We start from the raw sequence: 19,581 nt of genomic DNA, 5'->3' as shown, positions 1-19,581 counted from the left end.
TAAAATTTGACAAATGTCAATGTGACATTTACCACCATTTGTAAAAGACTTAGTTCCCTTCATGGTTATGACTACCGACACTTTACCTACGGTAGTTTTAAATCACATTTACATTGTTTTCCCAATTTTCAAACTCTATATTCAAACCAATGAATTGACAGCTGTCAAATGATGTTTTTAAAGGTTGCCATATGTGTTTCTTCATTTTCAATTTTTTTAAAGCCTCGCAAATAAGATATCAATTTGTAACAATTTCTTTTCGCAGTTTTTGATGTTTGATAAGTGTCCACTTCAATCTTAGAAAAAAAACTGTCAAAATTTATATCAATTGACAAATTCCGTGTCTCATCCCTTACAAAAGTTTAGGATGTTAGAAGTTTCAGATATTTCATTACGATATTTTGAAAAACAAGTACTTGAAGAGTGTTTCGTTCCTTTTGTATTCCTTAAACGAAGCAAATGTCAAAATATGACAGTTTTAAAAGTGACAGCTGTCAAAATGAAACTTATTAGTTACCATACATATTTATAACAAAATTAATTTCGTATAATGATGTGATTTTTCACTTCTGGTTGTGACTGTGTCATATGTCTTTCCTATGAAATTGTGCATTGTGTCTATTCTCTGATGTCTAGGTATCTCCAAAGGTAGAAATTGGAAAGTGGTGACATATCATCAGCTCGCTAGAAAATTGTTTTTCATGTGTGAATTTGCAACTTCTGCAGTGTTCCAAGCCTGCAGCTTTCATTCTCATTTGTCATTTATTCAGATTCTAGTCCTCGTTCTATCTTGATTTGACATTTTAATTCGAGTTGAACATTTTAGGAGTACAATTAGAACGCGATTCTCGTGCCATGCGAGAATTCACAATGATCTTATCTTTCACTTTACATTCCCCAGGATGTTCCCTGTTACTTAAAACCTATTTAAATATTATGAAATTACGTCAATTGCAAAATTTTACATCATTCTAAGCGATATCTATTTTGTATTTCCTGAAAATTTGAGCTTGAGTTCCTGATTTAGCTGATGTCTGCCTGAACGGATAAGTAGTTCAATTTCAGTTCTGTTCAAATTGAGTTTTAAGGACTTTTTATATCCATTCATTGGTTATGATGGATGCTTCTCTTTCACCCATTATCTTTCTCTCTCTCTTTCTGTGTCTCGAGGGATATTTTGAATTATCGTAATGCTTAGATGCTGAGTTTGAATTTTCAACTTCAACTCCAACTCCAAGCCATCATAATGAAATTTCATCTTCAGAAAATTAGGTCACAATCGGAAGTATTCAGAGATTTAATTAAAATTGAAGAAGTTGATGACAATATAATAATAATGATGGAAAACTTTTATTATCTGTGTTATGAATTTTCTCTTCTCTGTTTCTCTGGAGAAAGTTATATCGAATAATAAATGATAAGGATATTTTTTTTGAGGACCAAGAAGAGGTCATTTTCATTTCGTGTATAGTTTTTACACAAATTGTTTGTTGTTTCTTTCTGAAGAAAGAAAAGTACTGCAGTTGACTCATATTTTATAATTATAAGTTTAGAAACAGAAAATTCTTGACATTTTTTAATGATAAAGTAAAATCAATTGTTAAAGGTGGGTGGTATTTGAGTAGAAGCAATACAAGGGTTAAAAAGGTGTCAACTTTCATTTGATTGCGAAAACTCATTATTCATTAATTTGTCAATGTTAAACGTCAATTTAAATACTATACGACAGCACTGATGATGAATGCAAGAACTGCTTAAAGAACAAACATTTTTCTATTAAAATTTTAATCAATGGGAAAAGTCAACAATAAAACAAAACTGAAGTCTTATGTGACCTAGTAATTAACACATTAGTCCAGATGGCAGCATTATATAGTTGGGATAGTTCAAAAGTCATAAAATTAAGAAACTCTATATGAATTTTCCCCCTTTAAAGCCCTACTTACATTAAAATACCATTTGTCTGACACATCAGATGATAGGACGTCGTAGTCGTCATCATTTCTAGTCGTTGTCATCATTGTGGGAGCTTTAAGTTACAAAATTTAATTCGTATAAAATTTAGCTATGAGTCTTAATAAAGAAATAAATCTTCAAACATTTGGTTGGATCATGTGCCTGAGATGCTTTAAATTGTAATAATTTCATTAAACATTGTACACACTCCACTTCGTCTATATGCAACTCTCTAATTTCGTTGGGACGAAATTAAATTACGTAATCGTACTCTGATGATGAGAACTAGATGCTGTTTGTTGAATAGTTTAATTCGTGTATACCGTTTAACATTTGCAAGTGTCAGCATCAGCATAGCATCAGCAATATTGTTTAGGTAGACAGTCAAAGTCGGTTGATGACGATATCGTTCTTTAAGAAATATTATACAAGTTTGACGGCGATTTTATAAACAAAGCAATGCTTAAGTTGTCCTGAATTCTAAACTTACCCTTTAATTTTTCAATCACATCAGGTTTTTCAAGTACAATTGAAACTCGATTGACCGGGATGGTCGGGACCGAGCCCATCACGGATAATAGAAAATTCAAGATAATAGTACTTTTTTTTCTCAAATAAAATAAAATATTTGATATATAAATTTTGTATTTTTATTGAAAAAAAAACAAAATTAATTTATTCAGTACATATTTTTCTTTGCATATGCATACTTTACAAAATCACAAAATTGATTATTAGGAACTTCAAGAAAAACTTAAAAATTTTAAAAATTGGTGTATTGTTGTTTGCCGTTGTGATTTTACTCGTTGTTTTTCTTTGAGTAAATTAAAATTAATGCGTTCCACATGATCCACAAGGCAAAGTCATAGAATTGCTTGTCATTCTAATTTATAATAAAGAAATCGACTGAACAAAGAAGTGGTGTTTTTTCCTTTGTCTTAATAATTTTACTTTACATATAGATCGATATTGAAGTATTTTATTATTTTTACACAATTCCTAATTTATTTTTAATAATTACAAACGGAAACATTGGTCCTTCGAGCCTTTTTTACGAATCAGCTTTAAAAAATAATTTAAACAATAAGTGTGTGCAGTGAGCGCCTGAACTTTAAATATTAATAAATTTTAACCTAAATAAATTTATAAATTTAAACATTAATAACTCAAATTATTAATTCATCAGCGGAGGCTACTGACTTCAGCTTTTCATCAAATAAGACGGCAGCAGCAACAGACAATCAGTAAGTCTTCATTTACGTATTGTAAACTTGTCTTCTTTTGTCGTAATTTATAAGATGTTTAGTATATGATATAATAATACGGAGAACCCAAAGGGGTTTTTAAAACAAATTAATAATCTTACCAACTTTAAGAAAGCTACAAAAGAGCGTAAGGGAAAATCATATGCTTCGGGACGTCTGAACAAGTTGGAAGATGACATTTTGACTTCCAAATCTTATCACGAAGCCATTATTGGAGCAGGTTTGTTTGAAGAGAATCTAAAACAAGAGGAATTAGTGGTCACTTGAAATATCAGAAGGCAGAGTTGGTTGATGCTATAGAGAAATCCACGTCAATTATTTAATTACGGCTCTAACAACCGCGAGTGTTCCACCCCATTCTGTCGTTGCAGTATCATAGGGAATCCGACTTCCACGAATTGATCTACCAAAGTTTAATGGTTCATACACCACCTGGCGAGCTTTTCACGACAGGTTTCAAGCTCTCTTTCACCATAACAAGGCCCTCGAAGACATCGACAAATTGCATTTTTTGCAATCATGCTTAGTTGATGATACTAGTCGATTTTTGCAAAATTTTGTAATTGAGGCTGCCAGTTATGAGAAAGCGCGGGATCTTTTAAAGAAACGGTACGATCACAAAAGGATACTTGTTCATATCCAAATGCAGATTCTTTTTGGACAACTTTCCTTGTCTCGTGAATCTGCTTCTGGGCTTCGAGTTTTATTATGCACAACAAGAGAATGGAAAACATGGACGTACCAGTCTCTGAGTGGGATACGGTTTTGATTTGGTTTTTTTTTCCAGAAGCTGCCGAATATGAGCCAAAAACTGTGGAAAGAAAAACTAGGAAATAGGAAAGATTTACCGAATTTCAAGGTATTTACTGACTTTTTGGAGACTAGATTCCGGGCTCTCTAGGTTGCGGACCAGCAGGAACTTGGAGTAGGCTATCAGACCAAAGATGGTCTGATAGCAACGTGTACCAGCAGAAAAACCGAAGGTCTTACACGCTAAGCAAACTGTTAAGCAGCCGTATCTACAAGGAGCCAAATCGAACCCTGCAGAGCAGCTGTCCGGTTTTTGAATATGGATATCTTGGGACGAAAAGATACAGTTCTTAGGCTACATGTCTGTGAAAATTGCCTATCCTACGGCCCTCTAGTTCAAGCTTGTCTGTCAATCAGTTCATGCTATTTTTGCCAACAAAGGCATCATTCTTTACTTCGCTGTAACGCACAACAGATTAACAAACAACAACAACAGCCTGTAGCCCGTACATCTGTTTAGGTATTACAAAACAATACAGCAGTTTCAGCCGATGGGGGAACAGCAGCTCCAGTCAAATGGACAAACGTTTAATTACCACGCGATAGATGGTGATCGCAAACACGCACATTAGGTGCTTCTGGCAACAGCGGTTGTTAAGGCACGAGCAGACGGCGGGCTTCGCCTTTTACGTGCTCTGATCGATACCGGCTCAGAAACGGCGTTTATCACCGAAGATGCCGCACAACTGCTGAAACTGAAAAGGTGACGAAACATTGCCGAGGTATTTGGGTTAGGGTTGGTCAGCAGCGGCACTACGCAACACTCCGTCAAAATACGTTTTGCGTCCCGCCTCTCGACGTTTGAGACTGCGGTTCAGGCTTTGGTCTTCAAGTCGCTGACTGGGCATCTCCCGACCCAACGAGTGATACCCGGCAAATGGAACCATCTAAAAGGTCTTTCGTTAGCAGATAGCCATTGATCTTCTATTAGGGAGTGACGTTTGTGCTCAGATACTCCTTCCTGAGATAAGAAGACTAGACGATGGAATAGGACGAATCGCGCAAAAGACGGAGCTAGGGTGGATAGTGTTAGGGAAATTTCTAGCGGGAATTCCCCAGCAAATTCGAAGCTTCGTCCATATAACGGATTTGAGCTCGCAACTGGAGAAGTTTTGGGAAATGGAAGAAATGCCGTTCCAGACACTTGAAACCGAGGAAACATCGTTTGTGATGAAATCTTTACCAGATGGACGTTATGAGGTAAAATTGATATTTAAAAATGAAGGTCACCCAGCAATGGGAACGAATAGACAAGTCGCTTTCCGCAGATTTCTTCACCTCGAAAGGAGGCTTGATGCGGATCCTAAGCTTTGTACGGACTACAATAAATGTATCCGAGAATTAATCATCTACATAGTTTCATTCTCTATTAAAACAACAAATGGTGAAGCATTTGCATCTAAGTCCACCCAATTTCTTATTGCATTGATATCAAAATCCCCTGCGACTTCCATAATTGTTGAAGTGCCATCAATGGCATCTTGTTCTGATGAAGTTAAGAAATGTCTTTGATGTAAAAACTAACATTTTTTGATTTCGATAAAACTTACCTTTTTCTTCATTTTCGGGACAGAGTAAATAGTGGCAAACATTTTTCAGAGCATCGGTGGTAACGAAATTCCAGGACTTAGATACACCGCATAAAACATTCTTTATGTAAATCACTTGAACAAATTTTGAGCTTATTAGCTTTTGTATAATCTCTTTGGGATAATAATACTTAAAGCTTCGAATGACGCCTTGGTCCATTAGCTGAATCAGAGAAGTGCAGTTTTGTGGAGAGTACCTTACTAGTATATTTGCGGCTTTAAAATCGCTAATGTCTGGGTTGGCTGGACAGTTATCCAAGAGCAATACATCTTGGGAGTTTTTTTTCAGGTGATCTTTAACTTCGAGCACAAACTTTTTGTTTAACCAATCAAGGAACAATTATTGGGTTACCCAAGCCCGCTTGTTGGCTTTGTAAAAAAAACGTATCAGCTTTGTAGTCAGCAAATCCTATTTCCCCTATTGCTTTCAATCCATGAATTCCATGGCGGTTTTTTAATTTTCAGCGTTATCCTTTATAGTATACACAGTCAGAGGCTATGTTTAGATTTTCATGAACAATTTTGCTTTCTCCATTATAATTTGTCCTGAAATTGGAACTCCTCGAATTCGGAAAAGAAAATGTTTTTGTTTCTGTTAAGGATAATAGAGTTTTTTACGGATATAAGAATTTTGTATGTTAAATATTTCCATCACGGTTAATAGAGCGTTCCGGTTAATCGAAACGCGGATAATCGAGGTTCAACTGTAGTCCTCTTTTAAAAAAAAATAAAGATAACCAAAGAAGGTGTTTTTTAAAGCTTAGGTAAAATATAACATAGTTCTTAGAGAAATAAATTGTAAGACGATTTTTTAAAGTACAAATCTTTGGTTGCTAGATTCAGTTCAAATCATTTTGGAATTTTACTTTGTTTCTGAAAAGTCTCATTAAATAGAAGTCTATATTTGTCTTATTCAAATAATTAATCAGTTACCGAAATTCTTGATTATATTTATTTTGTATTTAATTGACATTATGCATTTGAAGGACTTAACCAATTCAGCTTTAAGATAATCAATTTTTCAATTTTCCGGGCTGACCGGGGGCCAATCTTTAGTGTCGATAAACCCTGGGTCTTAAGCCAAAGTTAGAAGGTTTTTGCCTTGTGAGCCGGTGCAGCCTTGCTAAAAAATCCAGCGCTTGCCCGGAATTAAGATGTTACTCAAAGGTTTTGCAATCTTTTCTAAAACATCACTTTGATAGTTGGAAGCACATGTTTGCACTCGCTGCTCACAAAAATGCAAACTTGTAACACAGTCATACGACTCGCCCCACCAAACCATCACTGAAGCTGGATGTTGACCTCTTTGAACTTTTCCAACCTTTTCAACAGCTTTCTTGGAGCTATGAGCGTAAATCCTGTCATTTTGGCGATAACATTTTTGTTAAACTGTTCTCATCTCTGAAAAAAATATGTTTGTGTCCTCCAATTGCCTGTTTTTGAATCAACATTTTTGATCTTGTCGCTCTTATCTTGCACAGAGCCTCAGTCAGGGGTAGACGCCAAGCCTTAGGTCTTGTTTTATGAGGCGTGAAACTGTTCTTTTGGGTATTTTCATATGATTTGCTGTTTGCTGAGAGGATTTCTTTGTAATCTTTCGAAAATGCTTAGATCAATGCTGAAATCCTACTTTGACGAAGTTGCCCACTTTCTGCTGTATCGTAAACAGAGGATATACAAAGAAATGACAATAATTTAATTAATATTGTAATATTCTGAGAAGTTCGTTATAACCAACTTCGACTGTAAGAACTCTATGTGATGACTATAAGAAGACATATCGTGTTGAACAGATGTTATTAAGAGTGTAAGCGGCCCAATTTCTATACGGAATGTTGTATAATATCTGCATAATTGATGATGACAAATTACAATCGCGTTTAGAAGTCTCTTTTGCATGGCGATATGGGATATATCATATACATGTAGATGGAACATGGGACAGTAAGACAGGGATATGGCATCTCGGCATTTAGTGCTGATATCAATTTCTGCAAAATGATGGTGTGGATAATAGTGGAGATGGGGACGGACGGTGTGTGCAGACGGTGATTTAACAATATTCTGTTCGTTGTTGTTTCGAGAATAGAATTATTATTATTGTAAGAACGTGATTGTTGTGCAATATGATTTTCCTCTATATAAGTAAGATAGATTTCAAGAGTAACAATATGTACATATATAATGTATCGGTAGACAGATGTGGGAATGGTTAGACTAATTAAATTGCTAATTCAGCAAAAGCAAATCAAAAAGGATGATTAAGCTGGAACTCGTGAAACATGTAACTTAAGTTTGTATAGTTCCATTGTTGTTATAGTACCTTTGTGAACTGTACTTTGAGCCTTAAGCGCCTTAGCAATTATAAATCAAGACTAAATGTTTTGATTGCAAATGTGATATTTTAACAACAGCGCAGCTCACAATGCCCATTAATTAGAAAAAAAGATTAGGTGAGGCTCACACTGAAAACTTCTTAATGGCGCATTTCAAAAACCCCATATTTTTGTATTAATTCTAAACCTTCAAAAGTAACCAAAAATTAAAGCCAAACTATTTTCAGTCGAGGTATTGGAAGTTTGCCAAATTGTGTAAGAATTTTGTATTTATTTCTTGTAAGAAAACCATTAAGAAGAACGTCTCCAAGAATTGAAATATGTTATTAGAAGTCATACTTTTTATTAACTTCCCAGTTAATAAAAGTTATTGTAATGGGTCCGATTTGTAAAATTGAATATTTTGACATTTCTCGACGTTTCAAGGTCCCTAGAGTCAAAATAAAAGATTTTTAGAAAGATGTCTGTGCGTGCCTGTGTTCGTACGTTCGTACGTCCGTACGTTTCGCGACGTTTTTTCGTCTTCCATAGCTCAAGAACCAGAAGAGATATCGATTTCAAATAAATTTTGTTGTACAGATAATAGGGCAGAGAGATGCAGAAAGGGCTCGCAAGAAAATTGCGTTTTGGTTAACCCTAAATATCTTACGAACCACTTACTACTTAAATATGATTTCATCTGCAAAACAATTTTGTGCAACAAAGAATAATGTTTTTGTCATCTGGTAAAATTTTCAGAAAAATCGAATTAACAGTTTTTTTTACAAAAAATAAAAACCTAAAAAAAAAATGAATAAAAGTTGATAAAAATTGATTTTCTGCCCAAATATTTTTTCAAAACTTTGAGATAATGGCTTCAATTTAATTTTATCTTTCAAAAAATATTGTTGTCAACATTCAGTAAAATTTTGAAAAAAATCGAATTGACAGTTATTTTACAAAAAATTAAAAACGGAAAAAAATTAACAAAAGTTGGTAAAAAATGATTTTCGACTCAAATATCTTTTCAAAAATTGTAGGTATTGGCTTCAAACTAATTTTATCTTATAAGAAATATTGTTTTCAACATTCGGGAAAATTTTGAAAAAAATCGAATTGATCGTTTTTTTTTTAATAAAAAATAAAACTCTAAAAAAAAAGCAATACTAAAACTGGGTAAAAATTTAGTTTCGACTCAAATAGCTTGTCAAAAATTAAAAATATTGGCTTCAAACTTTTTTCACAGAAAATATAGTTTTCGATATTCTGTCATTTTAATATAAGCAGTCCATTTTTTCATAAAATATAAAATCTACAAAAAATAGTACGCAAATTTGGTAAAAATTCATACGAGTAGGTACATATAGACAAACTTGTAAGCAAGACAAATTGACGGACTGGATGGGAAGTTATCAGTGTGGGTCGCATCCCAGCCTCTTTTTTCTTTATGTTCGGACGTTTGGCCGTCACGTTCTTTGTACAAATCTCAAACTTCAATCCGATCATCGATGTCTAATTTTTAACCACTGCCGTTGTTGGCATTTTATTTGAACAACAACATAAGATTCTATATAAGAAGCGACGCGCAAAATTGTTTCCCGTCCCGTTGTGATTTAATGATGACGAAAATAATGTTGGTGTTAATATCAACAGAAGTATAGAAAAAGAGATGATCCCCAAAAAGCGACACAATTTATGAGTCTTTTTACGTAATGCTTAAACCACCAAAGTCTATGTAATAACAACTTTCGGAGTTACTCGTAGGTCTTTTCGGCCTAATACCAAAATTTCATAAAACCCAAAATTAGTCACGAAGCCCAAAAAGTTAAAAAAAAACGGTTTACAAAATAAGAGAAAGCCCAAATAGTAAGTTGTCATTTTGCCCAAAAGATTTTTTTTTTCATTTTTAATATTAGTTTTATGACAAGGGGTTCGGCTTTTTGACATTTATGTTGGACATTACGACGATTATGATTTCTATCGTTTCTTATATCTCATCACCCAAAGATGAATAACCCAAATCATAAAATGACATAAAACTAAAAAACACCTATAAAAATATCACTAGAAAACATCATAAAAGAAAAAAACTAACTTTAAATATTACGACGTCCAAGTTTAGAAATGTCATATTGGCAGGAGCTTGCAGGAGGCAGCATAGACTCTAGCAAATCATTTCGTTTTATTTCATTTTGAAAAATGACCTTATTTCGCTTTCCGAAAGTGAAATATAGCAACACATATTTCTTAAGCTTTTTGGACTTTCCCAGTTTTAGGCCGATCTGAAATTGATTTCGTTTAATGTTTCCGTCTCGGCAATAAAATTCAAAACCCAAACTGTAGCAGTGCCCAAAATAAATAAAAATGTCGTCAGAATGCCATAATGTTACATGACATCTTTTGGGTGAAATGTCCAAATTACTAATTAAGGTTGTAGGTATTTTGAACTTGATCTGGGCAGTCTTAAATTGATTTAGGGCTATTTTCTTCTGAAAAAAAGTTTTTAGAAAATGCGACATTTTTAATATTTTGGCCTTATTAACTTCCCATAGGAAAATATTCTAATGCATCCGATTTGTCGAATTGAAAATGTTGGCATTTCTTGACGTTTCAAGGTCCTTAGAGTCGAAATAAAAGATTTTTAGCGAGATGTCTGTGCGTACGTGTGTACGTAAATTCGTACGTCTGTACGTTTGCGATGGTTTTTTCGTCGTCCATAGCTCAAGAACGAGTAGAGATATCGACTTCAAATAAATTTTGTTATACAGATAATAAGGCAAAAAGATGCAGAAAGCGCTCTGAAGAAAATTGCGTGGGTGGTTTGTTTTACCATAGCAGTTTAAAAAAGGTGAGCATTTTGGTTTACCCTAAATATCCTACGAACCAATGGCGCTAGAAACTTGAATTACATTATATATTGTAACGTGATACCAAACCAGCGTATTTTTGGAAAAAATCCGATTAACGGTTTTTTTAATAAATCAAAACAACTGAACAAAAAATGTTTCACCTCGAAAATTTAACTATGCAAAATGATTTCATCTCCAAACCAATTTTGTGCAACGAAAAATAATAATAATTTTGAAAAAAAATCGAAGTGACAGATTTTTACAAAAAATAAAAACTTAAAAGAAAATTTAACAAAAGTTGGTAAAACTTCATTTTCGACTCAAACATCTTTTTAAAAATTCGGGACAAAGGTTTTAAACTAATATTTTCTTATGAAAAATACTGTTTTTAACATTCATGAAAATTTTGAGAGAAATCACATTGACAGTTTTCTTACAAAAAATTAAATTTAAAAAACAGTACTAAAACTTGATACAAATTTACTTTCGACTCAAATATCTTTTCAAAAATTAAAGATATTGGCTTCAAACTAATTTTTTTCTCAAAGAAAATATTGTTTTCCTCATTCAGTTAATTTTAATAAAAATCCATTAGTCAGTTTTTTTTTATGAAAAATAAAAACCTACAAAAATAGTAAGCAAAATTAGTAAAAATTGGTTTTCGACTAAAAATCTCGTTAACAAAAACAGAAATCAAACTCTTTTATCATATTCAAAATATTGTTATTAGTTTTTTTAAGTATAATTAAACTGACGACTTTTTTAACAAATCACGAAAACCTACAAACTTTTTAAGCAAAATACATATATGGACAGACGGGATGGGAAGTTATCAGTGTTGGTCGCAGCCCATCCTCTTTTTGTTTAATTTGAAAAACGTTGGATTTTTTCGACTTTCCAAAACATTAAATCACTTATTTTGAAAATAAAACCAATATTATTGATTTTTTTTTTCAAGATATTTTAGTCGGAAAAAATTTTCTGACGACTTTTCCTTCCAATTGTGTATTTTTTTTTTTTAATTTTTATAAAAGAAATTTGGAATTTAGTTTTTACTTAAAACCTTTTCATTAGATTAAAAATATTCGTTTTGAAATCTCTACAAAATGGTTAAAATTTTGCAATCACATTTCGCAGTTTTTTAAGAAAAGCTTTCTGAGAAGCGCTCGAAGAGATTATTAGGATTGACGAAAAAGATTTTGTGATTAAACGCCATTAGACTTTTGTTTTCATATTTAAGATCAACCATCATTTTTGACTTTCTTTGAATTGTTGTAATGAAAAAGCAAGTAACTAGCAACTTTTGAAAGTCCTTGAGGGTTCTGCCTTAGAAAGAGGTTGGAAAGCAGAGAATTTCTTTATATCTTTCGTTTTGACACACTGTTTAAAAAGAATCGTTAAATCTCTTGTCGTATATTATGGAGCGCTGAAGTTCTCGAAATCCACCTTATAGTGATTATCCCTTTTTCTATAGCCCAAATGGTATTAACGACTGTATTTGAAATGTCAAACATACAATTTGCAAATATTTGTAACTAAACATTTTTTGCATAGGCTCAAATGCTTCAGGGGTTTGAGGGTAGGAAGTCCGTATCCCTCAGCAGTTCTTTTAAATTAAATGAGTTAAAGTTACTAAAAATATACTTATTCTTTAAAATGTGTGTTTTGACATATTGATTGTCCATGACAAAATAAAAAAAAGTGGCTGGGATGCGACCCACACTGATGTCTTGCTTAAAAGTTTGTCTATATGTACCCGTATCAATTGTTACCAAATCTGCGTACTTTTTTTTGTAGATTTTAATTTTTTATCGAAAACAATATTTTCTGTGAAATAAAATAAGTTTGAAGCCAATATTTTAATTTTTGAAAAGCTATTTGAGTTGAAAATCAAGTTTTACCAATTTTTGTTAAATTTTTTTTAGGTTCTTAATTTTTTGTACAAAAAACTGTGAATTCGATTTTTCTCAAAATTTGTCCTTATGTTGAAAACAATATTTCTTATAAGTAAAAATTAGTAAAAAGCTATTACCTCAATTTTTTTAAAAAGACATTTGAGTCGAAAATCATTTTTTACCAACTTTTGTTAATTTTTGTTCGGTTCTTAATTTTTTATAAAAAAAACTGTCAATTAGATTTTGTTCAAAATTTTACTGAATGTTGACAACAATATTTTTTGAAAGATAAAAGTAAATTAAAGCCAATATCTCAAAGTTTTGAAAAGATATTTGAGTAGAAAATCAATTTTTACCAACTTTTATTATATTTTTGTTAGGTTTTTTTTGTAAAAAACTGTCAATTGGATTTTTTGCAACATTTTTTAATGTTAGGTTAGGTTATGTTAGGTTATAGTGGCTGTCCAAGATGGAAACGGACACACTTAGGCAAGTTCAATGGCCCATTGTGATACCACATGAATCTTGAGGCTTCCTCCTAACCTCAATGGATCCAGCTTGAGTCCCTTACGAAACTTGAGAGGCTGATTTAACCGATAAGATTTAAATCGTTTAGATCGTTAAAGAAGAATTCTCCTAGGTAATTCTTGCGTTTTCGAGTTAGAGCAGGGCATGTGCAGAGAAAATGAAGAACCGTTTCTTCCTCTTCCTCGTCTATACAGCTTCTGCAAAAGTCATTTGAGAATACGCCTAGTCTCGTGGCGTGCTTTCCTATTACAGTGTCCGGTTATGACACCTATTATCGAGCTTATATGCGATCTGCTTAGAGAGAGCAAGCACCTTGAACGTTTTAAATCCAGTGTTGCCCAGATGTTTTTTGTGGCTTCACACGTGGTGATGTTGTTCCACCTGGTGCCTGCCCTCCTCACAGCGTCTTGCATTAGCAGCAGTTTACAAGTAGCGATTGGTATGCCAGTACTTGCCAATCGTGGTAGGATGGGCTGTGTTTGACTCTAGCATTTGGTCAGAAAGTCATATAAATATAAAGCGTGTAGAACATTATGTCTATTTTTTTATTATTTCATTTGTTGTTCCCAAAATGTTTTTATTTGAAGTGAATGAAGTCGATTTCTGGCCAAGCCCAATTTTTTCTTTTAATTTTAAATGGCATTTCTTAAATGTGTTTGGCCCTCAAATTTAAGTACCAATTCTATTTAAAAACAAAATCTATCATTTTCCTATAAAACTCAAGGCCTTCTACTTATTCTTATAGATTTGTACAATTGCTTACATAATTAATAAGGTTCAACAGCCTCACATTTTTTTCTTAAACCCCCATTATGCTCAATGTTTCCTTTTATTTCCCTTAATTTTGTGTTTTCTTCGAAAACTACCGAACCAAGAAAGTTAACCTTGTAAACAAAAAATTTCTTCTTGGATTGGATTCTTGATCCTGGTCCATATTCACCTACCGAGAAGAGAAGTCTTAAAATTATATTTCTTTCATACCAAAGAAAAAGGGAAAGTATTTCAAGGTATAAGTTTATCCTATCTATATGAAGGCCGAAAAAAAACAACCCTCATGGAAAGCTTAACAAATTGAAAGAAGAAAGAAAAAAAGAAATGCTCAACGCTGAATGAATTATTCAAGCCCCCAAGTTCCAGGTTGCTATAAAAAGATTTCCCAAAATACATCAAACTGTTAGATATTGGCGAATGTGGGTGCGGAAATAGGGACGCAGCTTTAGATACATCTCATCTGCGAAAGGAATTTTTTTGGCAAGTCGTAAAATGTAGAAAATTACATTCTGAGGAATTGAGGTATTGCAGTAAGTCTTAGCATAGTCTGGTAAGTGAGTGTTGGATAAAAGTTTTTGGGAAAGCAGTCTTTGTTATTCTTGAGTCTTTCTTTGCTAAAAAAGAGATCTTGGAATTTGATATTTGAACATCATTTCTGACACAAAAAAAAATGTTGAAATTGAGTAAAAGTTTAGTCAAAGATAATGAATGAAGCTAAGGTATAGCATAACTCATGTCAAAACTCTAACTGTCGGATTATAAACTTTCCTTCCTTCAATTGATACACAGTAGACATCCTTAGGGAATAAATTGAAGTGTACAACATGTCTGGGGATAACACAAAGGCAACCAAAAATACTGCAAGGTTGATTCCAATTAGAGAACTGTATACATTAATGTGGGTTTTCGGTCTTCGGTTTTGTGTAGATGTGATGGATATAATTTAGCTGAACCAAACAAAGCTATAATGTGGCATGTGACGTCATTAATTTTTAATTTTAATTATATTTTAAGCTGTTTACTTGTTTATATTTATATACCTTTTTTTGTATGTCTTGTTTTGTGATGTCTCAAATATGGGGTGGCTAGACAAAAAAGACACACGTGTCTGCAACGACAAAAATAGTAGCGTGAATTTTAATACTTTAATCTTTAGTCAATTGATTTACCAAAGTATCTTCAGACATTAATCACATGAGGGTTTGACTTTATTGTCATCTAGGGTCTGATTCGTTGTGGTAAGTTAGATAAAGTTCATTAATTTAGAAGGTTCGAAATTGAAAAATGTAAATTTTTTTGTTTTAATATTTAACAAGTTAATTATCTTAACTGTTAACATGTTACACAGCACCGGGGCTTTTTTGTTAAAGGGTTAAAAAATTGTTTATCACATGGGTCGGCATTTTTTCTGTTCCAAGAAGAAATCATTATTTTTTCAAGGATTAAGTGAACGTGAATTCAAATCCCGCAAAACAATTTTTACCTGCTTAACGACAGAACGCATTGGCGATCCGAGAACCTCGATGACGAAAACTTGGAAAATGCCATCATCGCCGAGCGAAACCGGACTAGTACCCTATAAGTCACTATAAGATGGAGCTCCAGCTCATCTTCAATTCCTTAAAGAAAAAGAAGCCAGGAAGCTGTGGACATTTATACCACTCTGTTTAGCAAATTTCTGAATAATGCATATTTTCCTGTCCATGAAAAAGGGAAAGGACAACTCCAATCCGTTAAATCTCCGGTCGATAAGCCTTCTGCTGAGTATCAGTAAGGTAATCGAGAAGGATATAAAAATAGCTCTGTCCAAGTTGGCTAAGTACAACTAAAAAATTCAGTTCGGCTCTAAATAGGGACATGACACTATTCATGCTGCAATTAAAATTGTTTCTGATATCCAGTGAAACCAAATCTAAGAGGCAATGTACAGGTGCTTGTCTGGTTGACTTGTAGAAGGCCTTCGACATCGTATTGTAAGAGGGTCTGTATCTAAAGTTAAACAGACTTGGGGCATAAGTAAATTATTGTGGTAAATGCTTTATTGTCAAAATTGGCAATGTTAAATCTACCAAATTCTTCAACAGGTAGCGCATTACCCGCCGATCTTATTCATCATTTACAACAGGGATCTGATAGCAAGTCTGACTCAGGCAATAGCGTACGCTAACGATCTAATTGCGTACAGAACGGCCCCAAAAATGTAGGTTATCAAGACATTTTTGCATCGTGACCTCGACAAGATTCAGCAATATTGCGATGACTGGAAGTTGAAACTCAATTTTCAGAAATGAAAAACTTTTCTGTTCAGGACTCCGCTATATGGAGCCTCAGGGATACGAGAAAGAACTGGAAAAGTCTAGAAATCGTTGGACCATATCGATAGCCACTGGCGAATCAAACTGTAGTAAAGTACCTTATTCATCTGGTTGGATCAGTACTTGTATCTCGACAGACATATGAGTGCTGCTCTGGCCAGAGCTAGGGGAGCCTTTGCCCTGACAAAACGGTCGTTTTTTAGCAGCGTTCTTGACCGCAGGGTGAAGGTGATTTCTGGTTAAAACTTGGTAGGGGTCACATTGTGAGAGCGATGTCGTCGAATAACAGCTTAATTTTTGGGGCTTACTAACCCAACTATGAGTACTACGAAAGTGCATGTTTAAGTGACAACATTCCGCCCGAAGCTTTTATCTATTTAGACAATCGAGGGCTGATACACGATAGTTAGGCGGTTCCGCTAATATACCACGTCAGCTGTAAAACTATAGATAGGCGACTACTTTACAGTCGAGACGTCCTCGCACTGGACGGAGATTAGTGACTTCGGTTCAGTAGGACTGTTTTGCGTTAGAGACCAAAGAGATAGGGCGGGTCAGTGAAACAGTTTTGGTGGCTTCAAAAAGAATTATTAAGGCTTCAGGGTGGCACCAAAAAGAATTATTAAGGTTTAATTAAGACTCTAGTTCAAATAGGCTGGGTTTAAAATGTGACCATTAATATACCCCGATGAGTCTTTATTTGTCTAATTTGAAGTTTTGAGAAACTTTGACTTTGATACTTTCATAGTTTTGAAAAAAAAATGTTGAAAGAAATTTTAAGTGATGATTTTAAATGTAAACTACTTTTTTAAACATATCTTCTCTAATTTTGAAAACAACCATTTTCAACAGTATTTTTATATTTTTTCAGTACACTAGATTAGCCTTCTTTAAAATGGATTCGTTAGGAAATCAAAAATTACTTTCAAAACCTCTTACCATCTTCTCTAAAAATCGTTTAAGTATGAAAGGTTCACCTTTTTTTTAAGATTTATGTCAGATAGGTGAAATTTAACAGCTTGTGAAGATTTTCGAAAACTTTATAAAATATCTACAATGAATGTTAAAACAGAGTATTGAAGATTGAACAATCTAGATAGCCTCAAAAAGCTGTCAAGCAATAAAAAATCCAAAGATGATGAAATATGGTGATAGGCCAGGTCATAGTTTTTTTTTTGTAGCAATTGTTTTAATGAAATTTTAAAAAACATCTTCTCTTAGTTGGTATTTTACTCACCTTGTCCAAAAATAATGTTTGTTTTGTTTTTGGTATTTTTGAATAAACAATATTTTATGGGCATTGCCATTTCACTCAAAAATAATTGAATACTCGTACTTTGAGATTTAAAACGATCCCAATTTTGCACTTCCATCTTTAAAGTAATGTACTGACAATAATTTGTATCAACAAGTTTTGGAATTTGTTTCAAGTAATACAAAAATAGCACCGTTGCTATAAGGCTACAATTTTAAACTATTTTGAAAAATTCACGAAAATATAAACTGGAAATAATTTTCAACCGTAAAAATGTCCAATCGATGGATTTTTTTAAATAATAGAAAACCTACATATTACTGAGACACGAGTTTTATTCTTTTTCGCATGCTATTGACAAGATTTTTAAACATGGTGTCTTCTACGGAGTTCCATTCTTGACCAATTGCCTCAGCAGAATTGACTGTTATGAGCATACATTTTGAGTGTCAAAATTCCAAAAATTTGTAATAAAGTTAAAATCTGGAGAACTTGCCAACCATTTCATCAAATGTATGTTATTAGACTGGAATCACTACAATCTTAAACGACTAATGTGACTTTAAGAACTATATTGCCTGGAAGAATGCCAAATTGGAGGAAACCGTCCTAAGTCGTGAAACAAATTATCCTGAAGCACCTGAATATAAGCTGAACTATTATCTTTTGTAGAAGTGAAAGTAAGTACAATCCTCCCACGTTAAAAAAAGACTGAAGATTCTCTAGGAGAATAACTTTTTTTACCTTTAACAGATTGTATCAATAATTATTGTAACTATCTGGCTAATCAAAGTTAAACCTTTTTTTCGTTACTGAAAATAATCTATGCAAAAAACCATTCATTAGATGAAGCCATTTGGAATTTCAAGAGATTATCGTAAACTAATGTAGTGTTTTAAGATTCAGGTCCATGTTTTGACAGGCAAATTATAACCTGTCTTGTTCGTCCAATACTTTTAAATTAAAGAAAAAGCGTTAAAAACCGAAGCTCCTAACCTCAATTCATCGCGCAATTCGCACGCATGTAAATAATGTAACAATTCAATTCTTTCCAGCTTCTGCAGCCCCGCGGAGCTTTTTTTTGTCACATTCTGGATCTGTCAAGAAAATGGGGACGACACGATCTGATCTTGAAATTACCCTAGCAATAGATCTTAAGCGTAGACCAATTGACCGAAAAGTTTGAATTTTCACGCTTAAATGTGTGTCACGTGGCATTGTTTTTTTGTCTTTTCAAAACATATTGAATATGATATTGAAAGGCTTCTGAGTCATCGTTTCACCCGTACCACTAAAAATATCACTGCTGTAAGTGAAAGTGTTGCCGCAGACCCGAATGTGTCGATTCTTCGTCGTTTTCAGGAATAAAGACTGTCTTACGGATTATTATGGTGTATCTTCATTTGGATCTACATCTGCATCCATATAAAGTCAAATTCATAATGAAACCAAATGAATATTTACAACGTGCGTGGTAGATACTTCGAATGGAAGCTTGAAAAACAGACGGTGGACTGCGATTTTTCGAACAACATGGTTTATTTCACCGAACAGTAGAGCAAATCTTTACATCGTTTTGGAGAAAGTAAGATTATTGCACTTGATATTTCAAAAGCATTTGATAGGGTTTAGCGTCATGCTATGCATGCTTTCGGTTTCCATGAACCCCTTCTTCATTGAATCAGTAATTACCTTTCGAACCATTAAATAAATACAAGTTGTATTGGATGTATTCAAGTCTGAAAACGAAAAAATAAATACTGGTGTTTCCCAGGGCTCTGTCTATGTCCAACTCTCTTTCTCATTTTTATTAATGATTTTCGCTGACGATTGTTCTCTTAGCTTTTTATATTCGTTTTCAGATTCAGATTCACATCCCTTACCTTCGAATGTGGAACTGCAACGACAAAACATGATAAGTTCATTAAACTCCAACCTAAACAGCATTGTACAGTGGGGAATAAAAAACCGCGTAGAATTTAATGTTTCGAAAACCCAATGCTGTCTTGTACCGATAAAGCGCGATATACCCC

The sequence above is a fragment of the Eupeodes corollae genome, chromosome 3 (genome assembly GCF_945859685.1).
Source record: "Eupeodes corollae chromosome 3, idEupCoro1.1, whole genome shotgun sequence".
In the NCBI taxonomy this organism is placed as follows: domain Eukaryota; kingdom Metazoa; phylum Arthropoda; class Insecta; order Diptera; family Syrphidae; genus Eupeodes; species Eupeodes corollae.
The sequence above is the reverse complement of the archived record's forward strand: the minus strand, read 5'-3'. Positions refer to the sequence as shown.